The following is a 25,981-nucleotide window of genomic DNA, read 5'->3' as shown; positions in this document are numbered from 1 at the left end:
TAAGCATGACCCAACTCATTCAGAATCTGGAATCTGTCATGTCATCCAAGGCATGGCATGTTTTAGTGAGCCCTGTAGCTAGATCTGTGTTGTCTTTGAGTCACAAGCTTTCTTTAGTGCTCCCTTCACTGTTTTACTCATCCATCCATACAACTGGCCTTCAGGTTTTTGCTGTTTTTTTTAAACCTCCTCTCTTACCAGATATTTACTTTCTCCTGTGATAAAACCCCATCATACTGAATGAATAAAGAAGATGTGATACACACACGCACACATGTACATACAGTTGAATATTACTCAGCCATCAAAAAGAATGAAATTTTGCCATTTGCAATAATGTGGGTGGAGCTAGAGTGTAGTATGCTAAGTGAAAAAAGTCAGAGAAAGATAAATACCATATGATTTCACTAATATGTAGAATTTAAGAAACAAAACAGATGAACAAAGGGGAAGGGGGGAAAAAGAGAGGGAGGCAAACCATAAGAGACTTTTAATGATAGAGAACAAACTGAGGGTTGATGGAAGGAAGTGGGTGGGTGGATGGGCTAGATGGGTGATGGGTATTAAGGAGGGCACTTGTTGGGATGAGCACTGGGTGTTATATGTAAGTGATGAGTCACTAAATTCTACTCCTAAAACCAATATTACACTATATGTCAACTAACTAGAATTTAAATAAAAACTTGAAACAAAGAAAACCATAAAATTCTATCAGATTGACTGAAGACCTGGCATCTTAGGTCTTGTAAGACACCTATCTCAAGGGACTGGATTAGCATCATCTGTGTGAGTTAGTACTACAAATGTAGAATATCACATAGGGAGGTTAAGGGCTTGGGCTACTGAACCATGGACCTTTGTATAAATCTTAGCTGCATAGCTTGGCACAAGTATTCTCTTGGAGCCCTGATTACACAAGTAAAGTGAGATAATACTATCTATTCTCATAGGGTGGTTGTGAAGAATGAATGAGTTAATGAAGATAATGCACCTATAACAGTACATGGCATTCAGCAAGTGCTCATTAATATGAACTACTAAAATTCACTGACTATACAGAACCATGGTATTTTCACATTTAAATTTGAGGATTACCTAGTACCTAAAATTTCTAGCTATCATGAACTCTTTACACCCTCTAGATTATATGTTCCCTACTTAGAACAAATTTGCATATGCTTTATTTGACTTTTTGACACAGGGATCCAACTAATACAGTATTTGTCTCTCTCCCAGCACCTGCTCTACACATATTATTCTACCTTTCCCCAGCATGAGAGCCCATGTTTCTCACCAAAGCCTACCTAAGTGTAACAGCTGTGGAACTGGTAATCATGGTGCTCAACCTGACAAAACATTGAAACACAGGACCCGTTTCACAGAGTATGTTCCTCAAATTATGCCTAGGTGAGAAACTGGTATACTTACATATGGGGATAGAGGATCTTTTGTGCTTTCTGAGCTGAATAAGACATGTATCTGCTGCAATTCACTAAATATAACCTTTAAGACTTGTCAGTGAGCAAGGCAGAAAGCAAGTTATCCCTGCTGTACCTCCTTCCCAACATCCTATTAAAATATCAGAAAAGACACATAAAAACAGATAGATTACAGAGAAGAGCAGCCCATAAGGTGAAAGTTCCATCTTGGTGGAAGAGTCACTAAATGTATTTTTTGTGGGAAGTGATTAAAGGATGCATGGAAGAAGGGAAGAATAACATTTACCACATGCTGGGTTAACACAGACATTGCAGATGCAACTAATTGCTGCAGAACTACACAGAGAGACTACCCATCTCACTTTGCTTACAACGGTCTCAGTTTAATACCCATTTTTCTGGTAAAGTATTAATATAGTGCCCCTTTCACTGTCAAAACAGTCCCAGTTTGGACGATATATAGTTTCTCTAGGACTACTGGTGCCTCAATAAAACATACAAAACTTATTAATGGCCTCTTAATATATATTTATACATATTTTAACAAGTTTACCTTAAAGTCACACAATTGCCCCCTCTAGTAACATGAAATTTTTTTGGCTCACCTGAAAACTATATACATTTTGGAGGATGCTCTCTCAATTTTGAACTAGCCAAGGTTTGTTTCCATTCTTACCAGCACTTTCTCAGACATTGAAACACCTCTAAAACAACATGGCAGGGAAAAAAAGGCAGAGGAGGCATCACCACAGGAAAGAATTTTAATGCCTGAAAAATGTTTTATTTTTCAGACAAATGGTGAAAAATTTAGACTTCATGCTTGTTTGCAAGAGCAAAGGAGAATATCTATGAAACAGGAATAAGAACAAAAAGAGAGATCAAGCTGAGAAAAAGGAAAATTTACAAATGCATGACTAAAATAAGCCAACGATGACATGTAAAAATAATTCAATACAGCAAAATAAAATTTTTCATTGGAGGTAATAATTGACAAATTGTGAAAGAAAATTTAATCAGTAAAGTAGAATAAAATTTAAAAATTGGTAATAACACAAAATCAATGTGATTTAGAGGACCAGAGAATTGTAGGTGTTCAGAGGAGAAACTAGAACAATAGGAACCCAAAGAGTAAAGATAGATAAAATAAAAGAAAATATTCCCTCACTGATAAACAGATGTGCATATACGGTTTGAAAGTACTCATAAATATTCAGGCAAAATTAATGAAAAGAAACTCATACCTTGGGATATCTTTGCAAAACCTGTAAATTTTAATATCATACTTATAAAGTCGCCTATCATCAAAGCAGGAAAAATGTTTACTGACAAATGCAGGAAAATCAACTGAACAGTTTTCTACTCAGAAAAAAACTAAATACAAGAAGATGAAGAAACTCCTACCATATTTTGAGGGATAAAAAATTGTGACTTAAGGCTTGTACCCAACTGACCTGTGATATATGTGGGAAGAAAACAATGATGTTCTAAAGTAGTGGTACCACTATCCTGCCCTTTTTTCACCTTATAACACATACAGAAAAAGATGTTTTTATAGCATAATAAGGTAAGTAGACATGGCTGCTCACAACAAGAAACTATTTGCCTGAGGCTCTGGCTGACCCAAACTATGATCAACCACCCCAGAGTTGAAGGGGGTCAATTCCTTAGCACACGTCACCCATTTTTGGTACAACCTTATGCTATGACACATGAGTTGGGAAGCTCTCTTCTCAGATGTACAAGGATTCACAAAACATAATTCTTTTCTCTCTTCAGTAGACACTACCTTAATTGTAACTCAACTGTAAGAAAGATGAAGGTGGGATCCACGAATGATAATATTTTGAAGAAGGTGACAGGAGGGGTATTAAAACCAACTAAATATAGGGCATTCGAAATGAACAGCTGCTAGAGATACAGGTACTATATCAACTTCAAAAGCTTAAAACTGTTCTTGAAAATGATTTATATGACTACAAATTATACTTTTATTATTTTGGGTTTTTAAGAATATATTAACTTAAAACTGAAAGTGCCATGAACAAGACCAATGCTGCTAAAGCAAATGGACAGTTGTTAGCCCTTGTCTTTTTCCTTCTGTAGTATTTGTAACTGATTTTTAAAAACTTATGTTTTCAGAATTATATTTGTTATTAAAATATTTTAAAATATATACATAAGTGGGGGTGGGGGAATGGGTGAAATAGGTGACGGGGTTAAGGAGTGTACTTGTCTTGATGAGCACAGGGTGTTGTATGGAAGTGCTGAATCACTATATTGTATACCTGAAACTCATATAACACTATATGTTAACTGACTGGAATTAAAATAAAAAACTTTAAAAAATAAAATTATAGTGAGTATAAACTCTCAAAAAATACATAAGTGTTTGAAATTAGAGATAAAAGGAAGCTCCTCCAACCTGCCCCCTAATTGTAATCCTCAAAGATAAGTACTACTAAAAATTTGTAGTTTATTTCTTAAAAAGTCATCTATATTATGCCATATGACAATGTATTGTAAGTAACTGACAATTAGATTTTTTTATTGTAATGTAAGTGCTTGATGATAAGCTTTTGACTGCAGAGGCCTCCATTTTAACGATATCTATCTGGGATAAACACATTGCCAACTACACAACTAGATAAAGAGCCAGGCCACCCCATCCATGAAGTTTCCTCTTTAGAAAGCCCTGGCTGGCCTAGATAACTGACCTTTTCAGTGGCCTTGCTTTTCCTTTCCCACACTTCAATTTCTGCTTTTAAAATTCACCAATAAAGAGTGAACCTGCAAAACCCTAGGCTCCCACCCTCAACCTTAATAGAGGAAGAACATCAGGCCAGCATGATCTTTCTCCTTTTCTCTTCCCATGACCTCACTGTGTGGCCTCAGGCACGTCATGTACCCTTACAGGACTTGTGAGTAATAAACCTTGTATTTTCAAAGCTCCCTGATGGTTGTTGCTCAGGTATGTCTTGCAATCATAATACAAACCACAAGTGTCAGTCCAGCCACAACATTGGGTCCCATTGGGGAAATGTCTGATGGAGGTCCCCGCAAGGAGTACAGCCCAGGTGACTGTCCCAGGCATTCCTAGCCGATAGCATCACTATCGATAGGGTGAGACTGACACAAAACAGGCAGGTTAGATGACATGTAACATGTGTAATGCAATTTATTATTCATATTATGTCATTTGACACATTTCAGATGACATGTTGCATATGCTGTGCAATTTTTTTTTCTACAAATATGGGATCATATGATATACATAACTTTTTGATTTTTTGTTTTTACTTAATATACATTGGACATATTTCTCATGTCATTTCCTGTATATCTCTCATCATTCCTTTCAATTGGTGCACAGTATTCCATAACACCAGTGTATTAGTATTTCCTAATTTACTTATCAAATACCTCATTGAGACTAGAATGTGTTCTACTTTTTACATTTTTAATAATGTAGTACTGAACATCCTTACAAATGCATCTTTATTTTTATATTTTTAATTTAAATTCAAATTAGTTAACATATAGAGTACTATTGGTTTCAGGAATAGAATTTAGTGATTCATCACTTACATATAACACCCAGTGCTCATCCCAACAAGTGCCCTCCTTAATGCCCATCACCCATTTTAGCCCATCCCCCCACCGATCTCCCCTCCAGCAACCCTCAGTTTGTTCTCTATAGTTAAGAGTCTCTTATGGTTTGCCTCCCTCTCTGTTTTTATTTTATTTTTCCTTCCCTTCCCCTATGTTCATCTGTTTTGTTTCTTAAATTTCACATATGAGTGAAATCATATGGTATTTATCCTTTTCTGACTGATTCATTTCACTTAGCATAATACATTCTAGTTCCATCTGTGTCATTGCAAATAGCAAGACTTCATTCTTTTTGATCACCAAGTAATATTCCATTATGTATATATACCATTTTTTCTTTATCCATTCATCAGTCGATGGACATTTGGTCTCTTTCCATAATTTGACTATTGTTGGTAGTGCTACTATAAACACTGGGGTGCATGTGCCCCTTTGAATAGGCATTTTTGAATCCTTTGGATAAATACCTAGTAGGGCAATTGCTAGATCATACGGCCGTTCTATTTTTAACTTCTTGAGGAACCTCCAAACTGTTCTCTAGAGTGCAGCACCAGTTTGCATTCCCACCAACACTGCAAGAGGGTTCCCCTTGCTCCACATCCTCACCAACACCTGTTGATTCTTGTGTTGTTATTTTTAGCCATTCTGACAGGTGTGAGGTGGTATCACATTGTGGTTTTGATTTGTATTTCCCTGATATCGAGTAACGTTGAGCATCTTTTCATGTGTCTATTAGCCATCTGAATGTCTTCTTTGGAAAACTGTCTATTCACGTTTTCTGCCCATTTCTTAACAGGATTACTTTTTGGGGGGTGTTGAGTTTGATAAGTTCTTTATCAATTTTGGATACTAGCCCTTTATCCTATATGTCATTTGCAAATATCTTCTCCCATTCCATCAGTTGCCTTTTAGTTTTGTTGAATGTTTCCTTTGCTGTCCAGAAGCTTTTTATCTTGATGAAGTCCCAATAGCTCATTTTTGCTTTTGTTTCTCTTGCCTCAGGAGATGTGTCTAGTAAGAAGTTGCTGTGGCTGAGGTCAAAGAGGTTGCCACCTGCTTCCTCCTCTAGGATTTTGATAGTTTCACATTTAGGTCTTTCATCAATTTTGAATTTATTTTTGTGTATGGTGAGAGAAAGTGGTCTACTTTCGTTCTTCTCAATGTGGCTATCCAATGTTCCCAACTCCATTTGTTGAAGACACTGTCTATTTTTCATTGGATATTCTTTCCTGCTTTGTTGAAAATTGGTTGGTCATACAGTTGTGGGTCCATTTCTGGGTTCTCTTTTCTGTTCCACTGATCTATGTGTCTGCTTTAGTGCCAATACCACCTGTCTTGATGATGACAGCTTTGTAATACAGCTTGAAGTCTTGAATTGTGATGCCTCCCGCTTTGCTTTTCTTTTTCAACATTCCTTTGGTTATTCTGGTTCCATACAAATTTTAAGATTATTTGTTCCAGCTCTGTGAATAAAGTTGATGGTATTTTGATAGGGATTGCACTGAATTATAGATTGCTCTAGGTAGCATAGGCATTTTAACAATATTTGTTCTTCCAATCCAAGAACATGGAATGTCTTTTCCATTTCTTTGTGTCTTCTTCAATTTCTCTCAGCAGTGTTCTATAGTTGTTTTATTTTTTTAAAATTTTATTTTATTATGTTATGTTATGTTCTATAGTTTTTAGAGTACAGATCTTTTACCTCTTTGGTTAGGTTTATTCTTAGGTAATTTATGGTTTTTGGTGCAATTATAAATGGGATCGATTCCCTGATTTCTCTTTCTGCTGCTTCATAATTGGTGTATAGAAATGCAAGATTTCTGTACATTGATTTTATATCCTGCGACTTTGCTGAATTCATGTATCAGTTCTAGCAATTTTTCAGTTGAGTCTTTCAGGTTTTGTACATAGAGTATCATGTCGTCTGTGAAGAGTGGAAGTTTGATTTCTTCCTTCCCGATTTGGATTCCTTTTATTTCTTTTTGTTGTCTAATTGCTGAGGCTAGGACGTCCAGCAGTATGTTGAACAACAGTGGTGAGAGTGGACATCCTTGTTGTGCTCCTGACCTTTGGGGAAAAGCTCTCAGTTTTTCCCCATGGAGGATGATATTAGCTGTGGGTCTTTCATATATGGCCTTTATGATGTTGAGGTATGCTCCTTCTATCCTTACTTTCTGGGGGGTTTTCATCAGGAAAGGATGCTGTAGTTTGTCAAATGTTTTTTTCTGTATCTACTGAGAGATCATATGATTCTTATCCTTTCTTTTATTAATGTGGTCTATCATGTTGATTGATTTGTGGATATTGAACCACCCCTGCAGCCCAGGAATAAATCCCACTTGGTCAGGGTGAATAATCCTTTTAATGTACTGTTGTATTCGATTAGCTAGTATCTTGAGAATTTTTGCATCCATGTTCTTCAGGGATATTGGCCTGGAATTCTCCTTCTTAGTGGGGTCTTTGTCTGGTTTTGGAATCAAGGTAATGCTGGTCTCATAGAATGAGTTTGGAAGCTTTCCTTCCATTTCTATTTCTTGAAACAGCTTCAGAAGTATAGGTATTAATTCTTCTTTAAATGTTCAGTAGAGTTCCCTGGGAAACCATGTGGCCCTGGACTTTTGTTTGTTCGGAGATTTCTGATTACTGATTCCCTTTCTTTACTGGTTATGGGTCTGTTCAAATTTTCTATTTCTTTCTGTTTCATTTTTGGTAGCTTACATGTTTCTAGGAATTCATCCATTTCTTCCCAATTGCCCAATTTGTTGGTATATAATTGCTCATAATATGCTCTTATACTTGTTTGTATTTCTGCAGTGTTGGTTCTGATCTCTCTTCTTTCACTTGATTTTATTTGGGTCCTTTTTCTTTTCTTTCTGGTAAGCCTGGCTAGGGGTTTATCAATTTTGTTAATTCCTTCAAAGAACCAGCTCCTAGTTTTGTTGATCTGCTCTCCTGTTTTTTTAATTTCTATATCATTTCTTTTTTCAATTTAAAGTCAATTAGCCAAGGTATAGTACATCATTAGTTTTTGATATAATGTTAATGATTCATTAGTTCAATAGAACACACAGTGCTCATCATATCACATTCCCTCTTTAATTCTCATCACCCAGTTGCCCCATTCCCTCACCAACCTCCCTTTCCACAACCCTCAGTTTGTTTCCCGGAGTCAAGAGTCTCATATAGTTTGTCTCCCTCTTTGATTTCTTCCTATTCAGTTTTCCCTCCCTTCCCCTATTGTCCTCTGCACTATTTCTTATGTTCCACATATGTGAAACCATATGATAATTGTGTTTCTCTGCTTGACTTATTTCACTTTATTTCACTTAGCATAATTCCCTCCAGTTCCATCCATGTCGATGTAAATGGTAGATATCCATCCTTTCTGGTGGCTGAGTAATATTCCTTTGTATATATGAACCACATCTTCTTTATCCATTCATCTGTTGAAGGACATCTGGGCTCCTTCCACAGTTTGGCTATTCTGGAGCAGCAATGTATCATTTATTTCTGTTCTAATCTTTATTATTTCCCTTCTTCTGCTGGTTTTGGTCTTTATTTGCTGTACTTTTTCCAGTTCCTTTAGGTATAAATTTAGGTTGTGTATTTGAGATTTTCTTGCTTCTTTTTAAATTTTATTTTATTATGTTATGTTAATCACCATACAATACATCATTAGTTTTTGACGTAGTGATCAAGATTTTCTTGCTTCTTAAGGAAGGCCTGTATTGCTATATACTTCCTTCTTTTGACGACCTTTGCTGTGTCCTGAAGGTTTTGGACTGTCATGTGTTCATTTTCATTTGCTTCCATGTACTTTTTTAATTTCTTCTCTAATTTCCTGGTTGACCTACTCATTCTTTAGTAGGATGTTCTTTAACCTCTCCTTCCAAATTTCTTCTTGTGGCTGACTTCAAGTTTCATAGCATTGTGGTCTGAAAATGTATGTCATGATCTCAATCTTTTTGTACTGGTTGAGGCCTGATTCATGACCCAATATATGATCTATTCTGGAGAATTTTCCTTGTGCACTCGAAAAGAATATGTATTCTGCTGCTTTAGGATGAAATGTTCCTAATATGTCTGTTCAGTCCATCTGTTCCAGCATGTCATTTAAAGCCATTGTGTCCCTAGTGATCTTCCGCTTAGATGATCTGTCCATTGCTGGGAGTGAGGTGTTAAAGCCCCCTACTATTATTGTATTATTATGAATGAGTTTCTTTAGGTTTGTTATTTTTGTTGGATTTTCTGTTTTAAAGATTTATTTATCTATTTTAGAGAGAGAGAGAGAGAGGGAAGAGGGAGAGACAGAGAGAGAGAGGAGAAGGGCAGAGGGAGAAAGTGCAAGTGAATCTCCAGCAGATTACCAGCTGAGTGCAGAGCCTGATGCAGGGCCCTATCCCATGACCCTGAGGACCATGACCTGAACCAAAATCAAGAGTCGGATGTCCAACTGACTGAGCCACACAGGCACCCCTCTTTAACTTTGTTATTAATTGATTTATACATTTGGCTTCTCCCAAGTTGGGGGCATAAAGATTTATAATTGTTAGATCTTCTTGTTGGTAGATACCTTTGTTATGATAGAGTGCCCTTCTTCATCTCTAATTACAGTCTTGGTTTAAAATCTAGTTTGTCTGATGTAAGTATGGCAACTCCAGCTTTCTTTTCATGTCCATTAGCATGATAGATGGTTATCCACCCCCTCACTTTTATTCTGGAGGTGTCTTTGGGTCTAAAATGAGTCTCTTGCAAGCAGCATATCAATGGGTCTTGTTTTTTTTTTTTTTTTTTGAATCCATTGTGACACCCTATGTCTTTTGATTGGAGCATTGAGTCCATGTACATTCAGAATGATTATTGATAGTTATGAATTTGGTGCCACAGTCCTGTAAAGTTGCTGCTCCTATAGATTGTCTCTGTTCCTTTCTAGTCTTTGTTGCTTTTGGTCTCTCTTTCCCAATCAAAGGGTCCCCTTTATTATTTCTTGCAGTGCTGGTTATGTGTTCACGAACTCCTTTAGTTTTTGCTTGTCTTGGAGACTCTTTATCTCTCCTTCTATTCTGAATAACAGCCTGCTGGATAAAGTATTATTGACTGCATATTTTAAGTCTTTTATCTCTGTAGCCAGGGTTTCTCTGGAGTCTTCTATGCTTCTTTCAAGCCCAGGTAGTATTCTTATGACTTCTTCTAAATGCTTGTTTAGATATATTGGTTATATCTGTTTTGAGTAAATCTCTGGCTATGATTTCTTCTTGATCTTTCTTTTGGGGAAAATTCCTCCATCTGGTCACTATGTCTAGGTTTCTGTCTTTCACATATTATAAAACTTGTTATGTTTCTTGCTTCTGAGAGTAATACTATCTTAAGAAGGGGGCATACACTGTCCAGGGCCTGGTGCTTCAAGAGTGTTTCTAGTGTATGTTGTGTGCACTCTGCTGGTGTTTTGGCTGCTCTTTCCCACAGGTCAGTCCTCTATAGAGTTCCTCCTTGCTTATAGTGGTTTGCTTTGATTTGTTTGTTAAGGAAACAAGAAAAAAAGGAAAAGGAACAAAAGAAAAGAAAAAGGGAAAAGGAAAAAAAAAACATACAAAGGACAAAGAAAAAAAACCTTAAGCCTGATTCCAAAGAAACAGAAAGAAACAAGGAATAAAGGGGGAAAAAAGAAGCCTGATTCAAAAAAAGAGACAAGGAAACAAACAAACCAACAAAGGAACAAAACAAAGAACCATAAGCCTGACACCAAAGAAGAAGAAAAAAAGAGAAAAGAAAAGAACAGGAAAGGAAAGGGAAGGGAAGGGAAGGAAAGGAAAGGGAAGAAAAGAAAGGAAAGCCTGGTACTATTTCCACCAGAACTGAAGTTGATGCTTTGGAGCACTCTATGATCAGTAGACTTGGTACATTCAGGGGACCTGTGTTGGTCTTCTGAGGGACTGTGCTGGCTCACAGTTACACCTGCCCTAATAAAGATGACCCTGCTGGGCACAGGGGGGCAGGGTTTGGTGTAAGAGACTCCAGCCTCCACTGGAGGTACTGTGTTTCTCTCTGAAGTCCCACCATGCTGGTGGGTGTGGCTGGAAGATGGCATCACCCCATCCTCTCATCCTGTCCCTGGGCAGGGGACCTCACAGCTGCTGCTGTTTAGGAGGCCCTCACAGAAAAGTGAATAATTTCTCCTGTGTCCCAGGCTTTTGTTAGATCCCTGCCTTTAACTTGTGTGTGCTTGGCCCTCGGCTGCTCGGTGGTACATTTCTCCTGTGTATTATCTCTGGCTGGTGGCTAGGATCCAAAACTCCAAATCTTAAAGAGCCCTGCAAAGTGTGGACCCGCTCCCCCCACCCCAGATGAGAGCCTCCCGGTGTGCCTGGCACCATTCTGTCCCAGAAAAGCAGTCACACAGCCCGCACATGGTGGCTGGAGTCTATTGTTGTGCGCAGTGAAAAGCTGCGACTGGGTTATCTGGCCTCTGCACTGCGCCTCCTGTCCCCTGCTGTTGAACGGCCACTCAATGGCTCCCGTCGGGTCTTTTGTCCCTGGAGAGGCAAAATAACCTCTCCTCTTCCAGGAGGGAGAGCAATCTCTTCCAGTACAACCCAGGGGATCCTCTTACCAGGGCATGTTGTGCAAACCCTACATGCTGTTCCCTCTCCTGCTGTCTCCCTCTGTCCCTGACTTCACCCTGTGAAAAGGGTTCCCTCCCATTCACAGCACCTCGGATGTTCTCTCCCCCGATTCACAGCTTTGAACCTCGCATCTGTCACGTTCTCTCCAATTGTGCAGATTGTTTTCTTAATCCTCAGACGATTTCCTAGTTGTTCAAAATGATTTGATGTTGATCTGTGTTCAAGGGATGAGGCAAGCTCAGCGTCCTCCTACTACTACTCAGCTATCTTAACTCCTATAAATGTGTCTTTAAATATTTGTGCATGCATTTCTATGTGATGTTTCTAAAAATAGAATTTCTGAGTTGGAGGTATGCTTTTAATGTTCAGAGTAATTGCTGTGTTGCCTTCTGAAAAGATAAGACATTTTACAGTCAACCAACAATGACACAGTTTCCTCATATCCTTGTCAATAATGTAGTTTACCATCTTTTTCCTTTTTTCCTTTTTTCATATGTGATAGACAAAATACAGTGTACTTCATGGATTTTTACCACGTTAACCATCACTTATATGTTTATTAACTACTTGCCTTTCTTCTGTGCATATCTTTTTTTTTTTTAAGATTTTATTTTTTTATTTGACAGACAGAGACAGCGAGAGAGGGAACACAAGCAGGGGGAGTGGGAGAGGGAGAAGCAGGCCTCCCGGTGAGCAGGGAGCCCGATGCGGGGCTCGATCCCAGGACCCCGGGACCATGACCCGAGCCGAAGGCAGACGCTTAACGACTGAGCTACCCAAGCGCCCCTCTTCTGTGCATATCTTATTCCCATTGTTGGTCCTCCCTTTTTTCCTTCCCAGTTTTATCTGTGTGTTTCCCTCACAAATTTGTACGAGCTATTTGCATATTAACTGTAATAGTCCTCCATCTGTTAAAGAGTTACAATATTCCAAGACATAGTCTTAAAATGTTTGTCCTGCTTCTTGGTATATAAAAGTTTAAAATTTTTAAGCCACACTTATTATCAGCGTTTTCCTTTATGGTTCCTCTCCTATCTAGGAAGACCTTCCTCACTCTAAGATTGCTCCTTTAGTCTCATATCCTTTGTCACTCTATTGTGTGGCCTGTTTATGACTCTAATCCTTACTGATCCAAGGAAAGTTTAATCAGCTGAGTCCTTCAGCATTCAAATATTCTCAGAAAAATGCCATTTTCCATGATCAAGATCTGGAAAAATATGTATTGTTTCTCACCTTTCTCTCTTATATCTAACTGTCTATCTTCCATTTTATTTCCTTTCTACTGTGATCTTTAATATGTGTCTCACACTTACAAAAAGTGCTTGGTTTTCTCCCCAAATCTGCTCATCTGCCAGTCTTCCACATATAAGTAAATAACATCAATATCTACCTATTTCTCAGGCCAAAACCTAAGGGTCATTCATAACTTCTCTCTTTTCTTCCTGGATGATATCCAATCCATCAGCAATGATGCCAAATCTACCTCCAAAATAGATCCCTCTTTCTTCTTTCTTGGCGCTCTCCAACCCCTTCTCCAAACATCAGCCAGAGTGCTCTTTTGGAAATACATTTCATATTATATCATTCTCCTTTAACCTCCTATGGTGGCCCTTCCCAATTACCCTTTGGTTACACCTCAAATTTTATAAAAAAAACTTGCAAGGGCCATCATGATGTGGCTTCTGATTATATCTACAGTTTTATCCCTTACCTTTGGCTCCCTTCACATTTTATACTGATGAAAAACTCTAACCCTGCCCCTCCTCACATGGGCTTTATACATACTTTTATTTCTTCTTGAAGCATTTCCCCCTCCTCCTCCCATTCTTTTATGGCTCACTCTTAATTTTATTTCAGGTGTCAGTTTTTCCCCTTATGTTAGGAAGCCATTTCTGACCACTAGCCCCCAGATCACATTAGGTATCCCTACAATATGCTATAATTTGTACACCAACAATAGGGCTAAAATAGTTTGTTTACATGTGTAGGTCCTCTATTAGACTGTGAGTTCTGCAAGGCCAGCAATTCTGTCAGTTTTATTTATCTGTCTAGCACAGGGACGTCATTAAAATTTTTTTTTTTGAGTAGAGTTGACTCACAATGTTACATTAGTTTCAGGTGTACAACACAGTGATTTGACAACTCTATACATTATGCTATGCTCACTACAAGTGTAGCTACCCTTGGTCACCATACAATGCTATTACAATATAATTGCACAGGGACATCTTACCAAATCTCTTATGAATCAAATAATGGACTGGATAAGTGATTTTCAAACCAGATTCTTCAAAGTTCTAAAAGCTCCTTATGGATAACTTGAAGAAGGAGATATAAAGGAGAGGCGGTAATAGAAGGAGGGCTTCTGGAGCCTCAACCCCACTTCAAATGCAGAAGCTACACTTCTACCAATACTGTATATGACAACTTTTGCTTCTGATTTTGTTTGAGGAAAGATTCTGGTGGGAAAAAATGTTTGAGAAACAATTGAGGTCCATGATATTGAAGATCCCTGAAAACTCTGAATCCTGTGATTTTGTGAAATTGCAATGAATTCAATCGCTAGAATAATATAAGATGAAGGAATTAGACTCTAGTCTACATACAAAGGGTCTTCAAAAAGGTTTGTGCCAGACTTAGAACACTTTCAGACAATTCACCATCATTTACATTACTGTATGAGACAATCATTCAGTAAGCTATTTCTAGGAGGACACATTTTTTTTTTCCAAGAGTTCATATCCTGCTGCCTAGAAACAAATTACTATGTCATGCCTGCAGAATTAGAATACTATTTTACTCAAACTGTTCTTCAAACCCATGATAGTTTCATTCCATTTTAGTGAGTAACCCAAATAAACCCATAAAATCCATAGCCTTTCTTTTGCCAATGGGAACCTCTTGACTCAGGAAATGTGATTGAATATAAAAGGAAATATTCAGAGAGCAAAGACACAATTGCACAATTAATTAAATCATTTGCCTCTTGCCTCAGAAGTTAATGAGCATCCCAAGCAGGGATCACAAAACGAAAATTAGACATTTTAGAAGTGAGATAAATAGGTATTGTAATCTTGCTATTAAAAATTATTAAAGCTTTTAATACCATTCTATCACACACACAGAGACTTTTGTAATGTTTTCACATCATGAAGCACAGGATTCAAGAAGTGTCAGGGACTTTGAAGACGATATGGTACAAATTTTCTGCTCATCAGATGTGGAAAAGAAGCCCAGGGAATGGAAACAACTAACCTCAATCATTCAAGCAGTAGAAACAAGGTGAAGTCAGGGCTATGACTCTTAATTAGATTATCTGTCTTTGATACTTAATTTCACTTTATTCATATTTTTAAAAATATGAGGCAGTGCAGCACAGTAGAAAGAATACAGGTTTTAGAGGAAGATAGATCTGGGTTTGAGTTCCAGTTAGATATTTTTCTAGTTTCTTAAACACCTTGGGCCTCAGTTTCCCCACCTAAAAAACATGGCAATATCAATTGTGGAAGATTATGCTTTTCAAATATGGCCACAATAACATCTCCCATTCTGCATGCTCTTCTATAATGTGACTTGAAGATTCCTACTCTCAGTAGGTGGATCTTTGTTCTGTCCCCTCCAATCAGATTGGACTTATTACTGTTTTGAGCAGTAGAGGACAACTGAGTAAAGTTATATGACTTCTGATGCTGAAGCAGAAATGGCCCTGACCTTTCTACCAGCTTCTCTTGGGACACTTGGTTGGAGGAAGATAGCTGCCATGTATGAAGTCCAACTGCTCTGTGACTGCTATGGTGAACTGGTAGACAGTCCTAGCTGGGATTCCAGCCTACATCTACTGGACTCAATAGCCAGCATCTACTGCCAGCCATGTGAGCAAACCATTTTGAATGTTCAATCTAGTTGAACCTCCAAATGACCAAAGCCCCTGCTGACATCTGGCTACAGTGGCATGAGAAACCTGAAGAACTAGACAGTGAAGCCCTTCTTAAATTCCCAACTAGTTAAATCATGAACATAGTAAAAACATTTTTGTTTTACTCTAAATTTGGGGTCACTTGTTATGCAACAATAATCAGAATACATGCTATATAGGGACTAAAAGGTAAAGCAGATAGTGCAGTGCTCACCAAAACACACACAGCTAGTTATTAATGAATTTCATTAAAGAAGTGGTCATTTTTTATATTAAGGCAATGACAATTTCTCATTATACCTAATTTAAGTTCAACTTCAGAAACATGCATAATTGCTTCAGGTTAATTTTGGGGCCCTCATATTTTTCACTTCATTCTCTTGCTCTAACATATACTCTTTTTAATTTTTTTAAATTTAAAAATAACTAATTAACATATAGTATATTATTAGTTTCAGAGGTAAAGTTTGGTGATCCATCAGTTGCATACAACACCCAGTGCTCATTACATCAAGTGCCCTCCTTATAAAATCTTAATTCTTTTCTTTCTCTAGGTCCTGTCCATTTAGACTTGCTTCTAAATAAATTATTTCAGTCTAAATAAATATGTATGCATATTATATTTAGATTGATACTATTACATAATAAATGTATGTGTGGCATTTTAAAAGTTCTCCCCATGAAGATATGCATCTATTTATAAAATTCAGTATTTACTTATGCCAAACACGTATGCTTCTATGTAACCAATGTATGTAGACTATATGCTTAGAGCATGTAAATAAAGCCACACAATTTACAAGAATTGCATCTGATTACTTGTCCTTCTAATATGTGAAGAACATACATAACTATTCCCTAAATAATGGTGGGGGTATTTCCTGCATAATGAATGAGGTAGGACTCATGTTTGGGAAGGATGTTCATTAAACAAAAAAGAGTATCATCTTAAATGCAATAAAATGGCTATTTGCCTGCATATCACAGTACCTGAAAATAGTCATATCTCCTCTCTAAATAATAGTCATGCAATGAAAACTGCTAAATGTCAGCATGAATCAAGGGGGCTTAGAGCTAACTCAGTGTCCAGACAGAGTAATTTTCAATTTATTAGGTCCCTCTTCAGAAGCTATTGTTCATCCTTTCCACGTTTTTATATCTCCCATCACAGAACACATTATGTATAAGGAAAACTTTTATCTATTGCTGTGGATAGAAGGAAGGCAAGTTCCACCTTTGGAGGACACACTATGTACGAGGTATAACACCGTGCTGTTTCACACATCACTGATACTCTTTAATTCTCCTAGTATAGTTTTGTGAAGCAAGAGAACACTTGGATATATGTGTTTAATAGTAGTACAAATAAGCAATCATTCTCTTCATAGATTCATAAAATATTAGTCTTGGAAGAAATTTTAGAGATCATCCTGTCCAGAGATTTTAAACCAGTTTGGCCTCAGTACTGGCAATATAGGTAACATATTATCACTAATATCACTAATGTTAATAACCAAAAATCTGAGGAGTGTAGAGTTGGGGTAGGAGCACGTGTAGTGAAAAATAAATCATCCAGGATTCTCCAGTATGCTCCTTTGGATGCATATTCCCTACCTCTCCCACCCTTTACCTGCCATCCCCATTTGAGAATCATGAAGTAGTTGAATACTCTTTCATTACAAATGAAACAGTTACATTATACCAACAGACAGGAAGTAATTTGGCCAAAGAACATACTGCAAGATAGTGTTAGATGCAGGTTTAGAACCCTTGTTATCTCTATGTTCTTTCTTCTGGGACACTGCTTACTTCTCTTCCAAAATGTGCACTAATGTGGTTATTTTCAAAAATGCTGCATTTGAGAACTGATCAGGCCATCCTTATATAAGCAGAACTTATTGTGTCCAGAATGCAAATTATATGAGTGCAAGGACCTCAATGGTCTTCATATTTTAGTCAGTGTCCCATTTGCAAGATAAAGCCCAGAACCCTGGTGTTGGAGTCATCATCTGTCATTCCAGGCAAATTAGAGAAACACCATGCATACTGATGACTCCCTCTGCAAAATTGAAGTTGATGGGGAATTTGGGACGGTCATAGCGATAGGAATTAAAATTATAGCCTGAATTGCTATCTGAACATGAATCAAAGTATTCTACCACTTACAGAAATCACTTAATGGGTGTCCACTCCCTCAGAGATGTATTCTTTTTGCTCATTTTGTTGATTGATTTTTGGCCTGAATATAGATGTGGGAAGCAGATATACTTTATTTGATTCTGTAGCCCTTATTTGTATTCTTTTATTAATTCGTTATAGCAGAACATTCAATATATTTTAATGCAACCAGAATAGAAAACGAGCTCCTTCCAGTGGCTTATTTCACTTCTATAAATTGTTTTTATTAAATTAAATCACTGGACAACAAAACCATTTGATTTTCTATACTGATGGTGAATGCTGCAGTTTAGTGGTTCTCAAGGATCTCGGCATTCAACTTCAGGATAGATGTACCTTTTGCTAGGCAAAACCATATTCACCTTTGAGTTAAATGAGGTCCACCATCACAAACTATTTAGGTTCTTCATTCAAAGCAATTTAAAGGAATTAGTCAACACATTCATCCTAGTTCTCCCAGACTACAAGTCAAGACTGTTGGAAACTTACTGAAGAGCAGACGCTGTTCACTTACTCAGGCACAGGAAAGATTTGCTTTCCCTATGGCTTTAGTCTTTAATTTGCTTCTGTGTCCTCATGCTCCTAACCAATATCATTTACTAAACTCTGAGCTTGATCTCTACCCAGTGCAAAATACTACTCATTCTGTGCACTTGGCCCTACCTTCTTGCATACCATCCATCTCACCAAGAGTGACATTATTTGTCTTCTCCAACAAATGCTAACTCTTCCTTCCTTATAATTCTAATTAAGCTTCCCTTGGACTGTAACATTTTCTTGCCTATGACTTTCCACTTCTCATCTCTATCACCATCTCTTAGCATATTTACTTGTGAAAAAAAAGACATTGTTTAAAACAAAAACAATGCTCTAAAGTAAAGCTTTTTCTTTAGTTATTTCTCTGTTGCTCACAGTTTGCAAACTTGCAAAGGCAATACTTTCCATTTAAAATTATGGCTAGAGATTGCATTGATTTCACTCTATTTAACTGAAATCAAATGATGCAATCTAGAAAGGGAGAGAGGGATTAGATAGAACTAGAATAGACCAGAGTAGACTAGAATCACAGGCCTGAGAGTGTGTGGGGGAAAATACCTTTAAGTTCAATTGGAAAAAAAAGAAGCATAAGGTTCACTTAGCTTCTGTGACTGTGGCCTGGATAGAAGGTTTTAGCCAATTGTTGTTGAATATCATCTATAAGAGAAAAAGTTTTGTCTGTAGCACCAAAGAGCCCTGGGGACCAACATGTTTTCCAGCAATATGGGTTTAAGAAGAACTAAAAATGTATGCTGTGATGACACTATCATTTTGTTATAGAATAAATAAGTGAAACAGTGTGAATGGATGCTAGAAGCATGCATACTTTATGAAATAAAATTATTACTCCATTTAAAAATTCAATTGTGATTGCAAATAGCTTGAGAATAAAGAGTAAATTTGCATAAACAGTTTAAAAAGGGATTCAGATTCCAGGTTTTGTTCTGTCAAATTGCACTAACCAATGTGATGACTAATTAGGAATCCAGTGTGTTCATACTGTGGCCTCAGAAGAATTATAGTAATATATTTAACCACTAAAAATAAATAGCATTACAGGTAACAAATACCATTTAATTGATTATGCCAGAGATGATTTGCTGTGGCACGTAAAGCTGGCTTATATTAACATGTGTGTGGAATTGCCTCATCATCTTTATTCGAAAGTACATATCTTAACTGCAGGGAGATCTCAAACATTGCATGGTTTAAGTGCCATTGATACTTAAATGTCAGCTAAATGCTGATAACCTGTTTCTACATTCAAAATTAGCCCTGGGTCACATTTGTTATGTTCATTAGCTAACCCAAAATACCAAGTAACACCCCATTTGAATTTTTCTTTTCACATCTTTTGGAGCTAAATGCAAGGTGACTAGAACTGAGAGATGTCATTATCTATTCACAGAGTAGATGTGCCACTGTTTGCACAGACACACATTATGAGACACCATTCTCTTTTGTCTTGACCTGTCTCCTCCAACGCCTCACAGTTGGAGACAGTGATCCCTCCACCAACACAGTCCCTGAGCCAATCCTGCTGAGGGAAAGAGTAGCAAAAGAGCTACCACAAACTACCAAGTGGGGCCTAGAGCTACATATTTGCTCTTAATTTAGCAGGCAGGTGCTTGTGTACCTGTATGACCACCCTATCGGTGCACTCTCTGTGATGGGTAGTGTATTCCTCCAGCTTCTTTGACAAGACCTGCAATTCCCACTGGACAATTCTGAACCCTAGAGCCTGACATTTAATTTAGTTCTTGTTATCCTCCTCCTTGAGGGGTGGATTCTGCATACTACACCCTTGTTCCCCATCCTTTGCTCCATTCCTTAGACACTAGCTAGGATCTTGCTAGGAAAGAACTGAAACCACAATATTTGCTAAAACCAGCTCAAAATGATCTCATCCCTTTGGACTTTATACACTGGACAGTTTGGCCATGATTCTTACCACCTAGGCCTATATCGAGGTTCAACCCCTCTAAATTCCCTCCTTTCCTTTTCCCCACCAGCAAGCACCACCACTAAACCTTATCCCCTTCTTGACAAAGCTAACCAAGAGATAATAACTACAGATATTAACAATGCAACAGCATTCCCCACTCTCAACATTTTCAGTAGTAATGAATCTCAGGTAAAATAAAAATAGTTGACATGATTCTTCATGGATTGATCATGCGGTCAGCATTTTCATACCTAGACAGTTGCATTTGTTCTACCCTGCACTGAGTCTGGTCACAACAAAACTTATTGAGAATGGAGGGTGAAGATCTTGATGTCTATGTCTAATACTCTGAACATGTCGGCCTCCCCTTCCTCCTGATCACTGCTTCTAATGCATTTTTATTCTGAGATACAATGCTTTGAAATAAACACTATGTTTAAAATGTCTGCTTTGTAATTAGGTAGTCACATACATGTAGTTGAAAACAAGATCATAATACTACACTCGGAAACATATAATTTAAACGAGTAAGAGGTTATGTATTCTAAGCAACCTTTTGTTTCTTGAACAACTATTTTTAGTATGCAAATATACAGATGTGCACACTTGTTGCTTTCTAATGAATAAGTTGTGTCAGATCTAACAAAAGCAATAACTGTTGTTTAGTTGTAATTTTAAAAAGAAATTTTCACTGCATCTTTTTTGTGTTTTATTTATATGAGGCTTCTATTTTTTTGGTTACAGAATCTACACATATCAACGTGAATACTGTAATATTAAAAAAAAAAGACTCTTAAGCCGATATGGCAGCAAATGTCTAAGTAATACTTGATGGTTTTAACTAGAATATTCACTGATTAGGCCAGATATTCAGCTCAGCTAAACCAAAACAAAAATCTTGCAGCTGATTATAAAAATTACTGTCAAATATTCATGTCTTATCCAAATTGCTTACGGTACAAGAATCCAATGTTCCTTGTTAGGTTATATTTCTTAGCAAGGTTACATCAATACCAATTATGTGCTAAGATGTCAAGGGGCTTGTACAGGGTAACCTAACACCTTCATTAATATATTGCAAATTCTGTCATCTTGATATACAAATGCCTATGAAATAAAATGATAAATTGGAACCATTTCAATAGAACAAAAAAATTATAGCTCTATGGGAATTTTCTATGCATAACATTGAAGTTTAATGAGATATATGATAAAGTCATTATTTTGCTTATTTTCTAATGCTACTGTAGGCATATTTAAAATACCTATATTCAGGGGCGCCTGGGTGGCTCAGTCGTTAAGTGTCTGCCTTCGGTTTAGGTCATGATCCCAGGGTCCTGGGATCGAGCCCCACACTGGGCTCTCTGCTCGGCGGGAAGCCTGCTTCTCCCTCTCCCACTCCCCCTGCTTGTGTTCCCTCTCTCACTGTCTCTCTCTGTCAAAGAAACAAAATCTTAAATAAAATAAAATAAATACAAATAAAATACCTATATTCAGCTGTATATGTGTGGATTCATATTATATATAAAACATGTTAAATATTCACACATATATATATGAATATATATATTCTATACATATATACATATATACTACATACATAATTTGGGAGGCACAGAATATTTAATTATTTGAAGGTATACCACATATTTGTGGGCATATCACATATTTTAGTTCATATAATCTCATATAATTATATGAGACCAAGGAGATCATTCTTTTTTTACCAATAGGAACGCCAAGACTCCAAAGCCCAGGATCTTTCCACTGCATTATCCATCAGGAAATCCTCTATCAGTTATTTCAATTTTTACCATCCAACTAAGAGACCCCTTATAAATTTGTTTTCATTGCAGAAACTCTGTAGTTGATTTGATGGATATTATCAGCCAAAGTAGATTTTTACTTAGGGGCACTCTTTAGTATAGGATTTATTAGGTAATAGGTGGGATGGCAAGTGGAGAGAGGATGATGAGTAGAGGAGAAACTATATAGGATAATGCATGCTGATTGCAAAAAATAAAAAGGAATGGGTAAGTATATAAGAGTCAACGTGAGAGGAAAACATCAGAACTGAGAGAAATTCTTCCTAGTAGAAAGGCAATGGAGATGAATATCATTGCATCTCACACTTTTGGACTAAGATGGCATTTAAGTAGTAGTGTACCACTAAACTTTCCCTAAAATACACATAATAACTAAAAAAAACCTCCATTAAAAAGAGTCTACCAACTATTGTCCTAATTTAAGAGAATTTTCTATTAACTTCAAGACTCACAGCACTGAGTGAAGACTCACAATCAATTAATATAACTTATACACCCCTGTATAAAGGAAATCTGAAAGCCTGCAAGAAAGATGCTTGGCCCTTCTCCCTCTGCCTGTCCTGTAACTGAGATATCCAGGGTTTGTACCAACCAGAAACCTGTACAACCATCTCTCTCTCTCTATAGTATTGTTTTTATTTTTTACAGCAATCTTAATGGGGTAAAATGTATTTACCTATGATAAAATGAACCCATTTTACTATGTTGTTAGGTCAGTTTTGACAGGCACATACACTTCCATAACCATCCCCACAATCAAGATACAGAACATTTCTATCGCTAGAAAAGTTCCCCATGCCTACATCTAGTCATTATCGACCTCCTCCCATAGGCAATTATTGATCTGATATTTATCAACCAAGTTGAGTTTGCCTGTTTTTAAATTCCATATGAATGATATTATGCAGTAAGTGCTCTCTGTATCTGGCTTCTTAAGCTCAGTATAATGTTTCTGAGATTCATCTATGCTTATGTATGTATCAGTAGTTCATTTTCTTTGCATAGTAGTATTGTATCAACATATTAAAACATTTATCTGTTGTGGAAATTATTATTTTTTTCAATATACAGCGATTAAAAAAATTGCTATAAAATCTGTGAACAAGTCTTTGTATAAACATATGCTTTCATTTCTTTTGGGTAAATACCTGGGCAAGGTCCCTTTGAAGATTGTTTTTAAGCTTTCTAGAACAACTTCTATAGTTGCCTTTACTCTAAGCCTAGCATATCCCTGCTATTGAAGAGCAACTCTTCTGAGATTTCTACTAAATGTGTTATATGTCCAGTGAAGTCTCTCCACTCTGGCTGGTCAAAACTTGAATGGACTCCAGTCCTGTGTGAACTCTTACAATTGTTCACCTTATAGCATCCCAGTATTACATTGCTTAATCTTGGAAAGTTTTATCCCATGTACGTGCAACTTTATATTCAGCAATATACCCATGGGGACCCAATGCAGACATCTGGAGCTCTTTGTCTATACAGAGCCTCTTTCCAAGACTCTGCCCTACATATTTTAGCTACGTTGGCCTCTTTTAACTCTAATATCTGCCTTAAATAAACAAAACCTCTGTGTTATGCATTGGTTCCCCATTCCTGCACAATAGTGCAGAAGGTGTCTCTGGGCAGAAAGACTGGGTGATCATAAATTTTCCCTCCTTTGTTTTCCTTCTCTCAGGTATCACTGTCATGATCTGCATGTTTTTCAATATCTGAAAACAGATGTTTCATATATTTTGTCTATTTTTCCACTTCTTTCCAGTTCAATGCAAGTCAGATTTCAGACACTTTGCAATGATTGAAAGGCAATGTTCATGGATATGGCTTTTGAAGGTGGTCCAAAGTACTATGCCCTTCCCCTCGGATCTTTGGTTATTCCCCACACAGTGAGATAGAATCATTCACACACAAGACAGAGCAGGAGATTGAGGGGAGTGATAACTATTTATTGCTTCTGGAGGAGGATAATAACCACCTATAAATTTCTAATGGATGGGGTAGAAAGAGAAATAATCCTGATTTCATCACATATTGGGGACCTTTGGGTTGCATGTGCTTCTTTGGTTTAGCACGCTAAAGAGAGAAATGGTGGAAATGAGTAAATATTTCAACTGAATTCCAATGAGACATACTAGAAGAATATTCACTGAAAATTGGGCCAACTCTTGTGCACATCCATCTGTCTTCTAGCCATAAATATGCCAATGGTATTCTACCAACACCCAAGTGGAGGGTTTTCCAGGTGTAAATTTTAGGTCTGATTATTGTAGCTAAGTATTTGGTCAAGTAACGACATGCTCTATTGTGACTTTAATGCAAATGTTCTTACTCTAGTATTTTGAGATTCATTATTCTGCTGATTTGCTGCTTTCACATGATACCATAAACTTTACAGTTTAATATTTCTGTTGTGATTATCTGGCAACACTATTCATATGGAAAGAGAGTGAGGCCATGAAAGAGAATACACCACACACTCTATTTGTTGATAAGCATGGTATCTGTATCAATATGTTCCATTGAATAAATAGAAAGAAAGCTACTTTGGGTCTCTGATAAAACAAAATAGAAACAAAGAAATGGAATTTCATCTTCATGATCCACTATGCTTCTGAAAATCATTTAATACATGATCAGAAGTAAAATACTTCAAAAATTTATTAGAGACAATACTATCAAAATGTCAGTTCTTAACAACTTGATCTATAGATTTAGTGCAATCCTAATCAAACTCCTGGTGATTTATTTTCTGGATATTGACAAAATAATTCTAAAATATATATGGAGGAGAAAAAGAACCAGAATACTCTAACACAATATTGAAAAAGAATAAACTTAGAGGACTGACACTTCCCACCTCAAGACTTACTATGAAGCTACAATAATAAAGACAGTGTGGAACTGGTGAAAGAATAGACAAATACATCAATGCAACAGAATAGAGAGCCCAGAAATACACCCACATAAATACAGTCAACTGACCTTTGTCAAAGGAACAAAGGCAATGCAATGAAGCAGACAGTCTTTTCAACAAATGGTGCTGGAACAACTGGACATCCACATGCAAAAAAATGAATCTAGACACAGATCTTATATCCTTCACAAAAATTGACTCATAATGAATCATATATGGATCTAAATGTGAAATACGAAACTATAAAACTCTTGGAAGATAACATAAGAGAAAACCTAGGATAATCTGGATATGATGACGGTTTCTTAAATACAACACCAAAAGAATATCTATAAAATAAATAATTGATAAGATAAACTCATCAAAATTAAATATTCCTGCTCTGCAAAATGCAACATCAAGAGAATGAGAAGACAAGTCACAAACTGGGAGTACGTATTTGCTTACAACACATCTGATAAAGGACTGTTATCCAAAATATACAAAGAACTCTTCAACAATAAGAAAATTAAAAACCCAATTAAAAATGAGTCAAAGATCTTAAAAGGCACTTTATCAAAGAAGACATACAGATGGCAAATAAGCACATGTAAAGATGCTCCACATCATATGCCATCAGGGAATGCAAATTAAAACAACAATAAGATTTCATTCTACACCTACTAGAATGGCCAAAATACTGATACCAAGTGTTGGTGAGAATGTGGAACAACAGAAATTCTCTTTGCTCGTGGAAATGCAAAATGGTATAGCTACTTTGGAAGAGCGTTTGGCGCCTTCTACTAAACATATTCTTACCATATGTTCCAGCAATTACACTCCTCAGTATTTACTCAAAGGAGTTGAAAACTTCTGTCCACACAAAAACCTGCACATAAATGCTTACAGAAACTTTACTCATAACTGTCAAAACTTGGAAGCAACCAAGATATCCTTCAGTAGGTAAATGGGTAAATAAACTGTGGTACATCCAGACAAGGGAGTATCATTCAGT

The sequence above is a fragment of the Leptonychotes weddellii genome, chromosome X (assembly GCF_054177405.1).
Source record: "Leptonychotes weddellii isolate Sample4059 chromosome X, ASM5417740v2, whole genome shotgun sequence".
In the NCBI taxonomy this organism is placed as follows: Eukaryota; Metazoa; Chordata; class Mammalia; order Carnivora; family Phocidae; genus Leptonychotes; species Leptonychotes weddellii.
The sequence above is the reverse complement of the archived record's forward strand: the minus strand, read 5'-3'. Positions refer to the sequence as shown.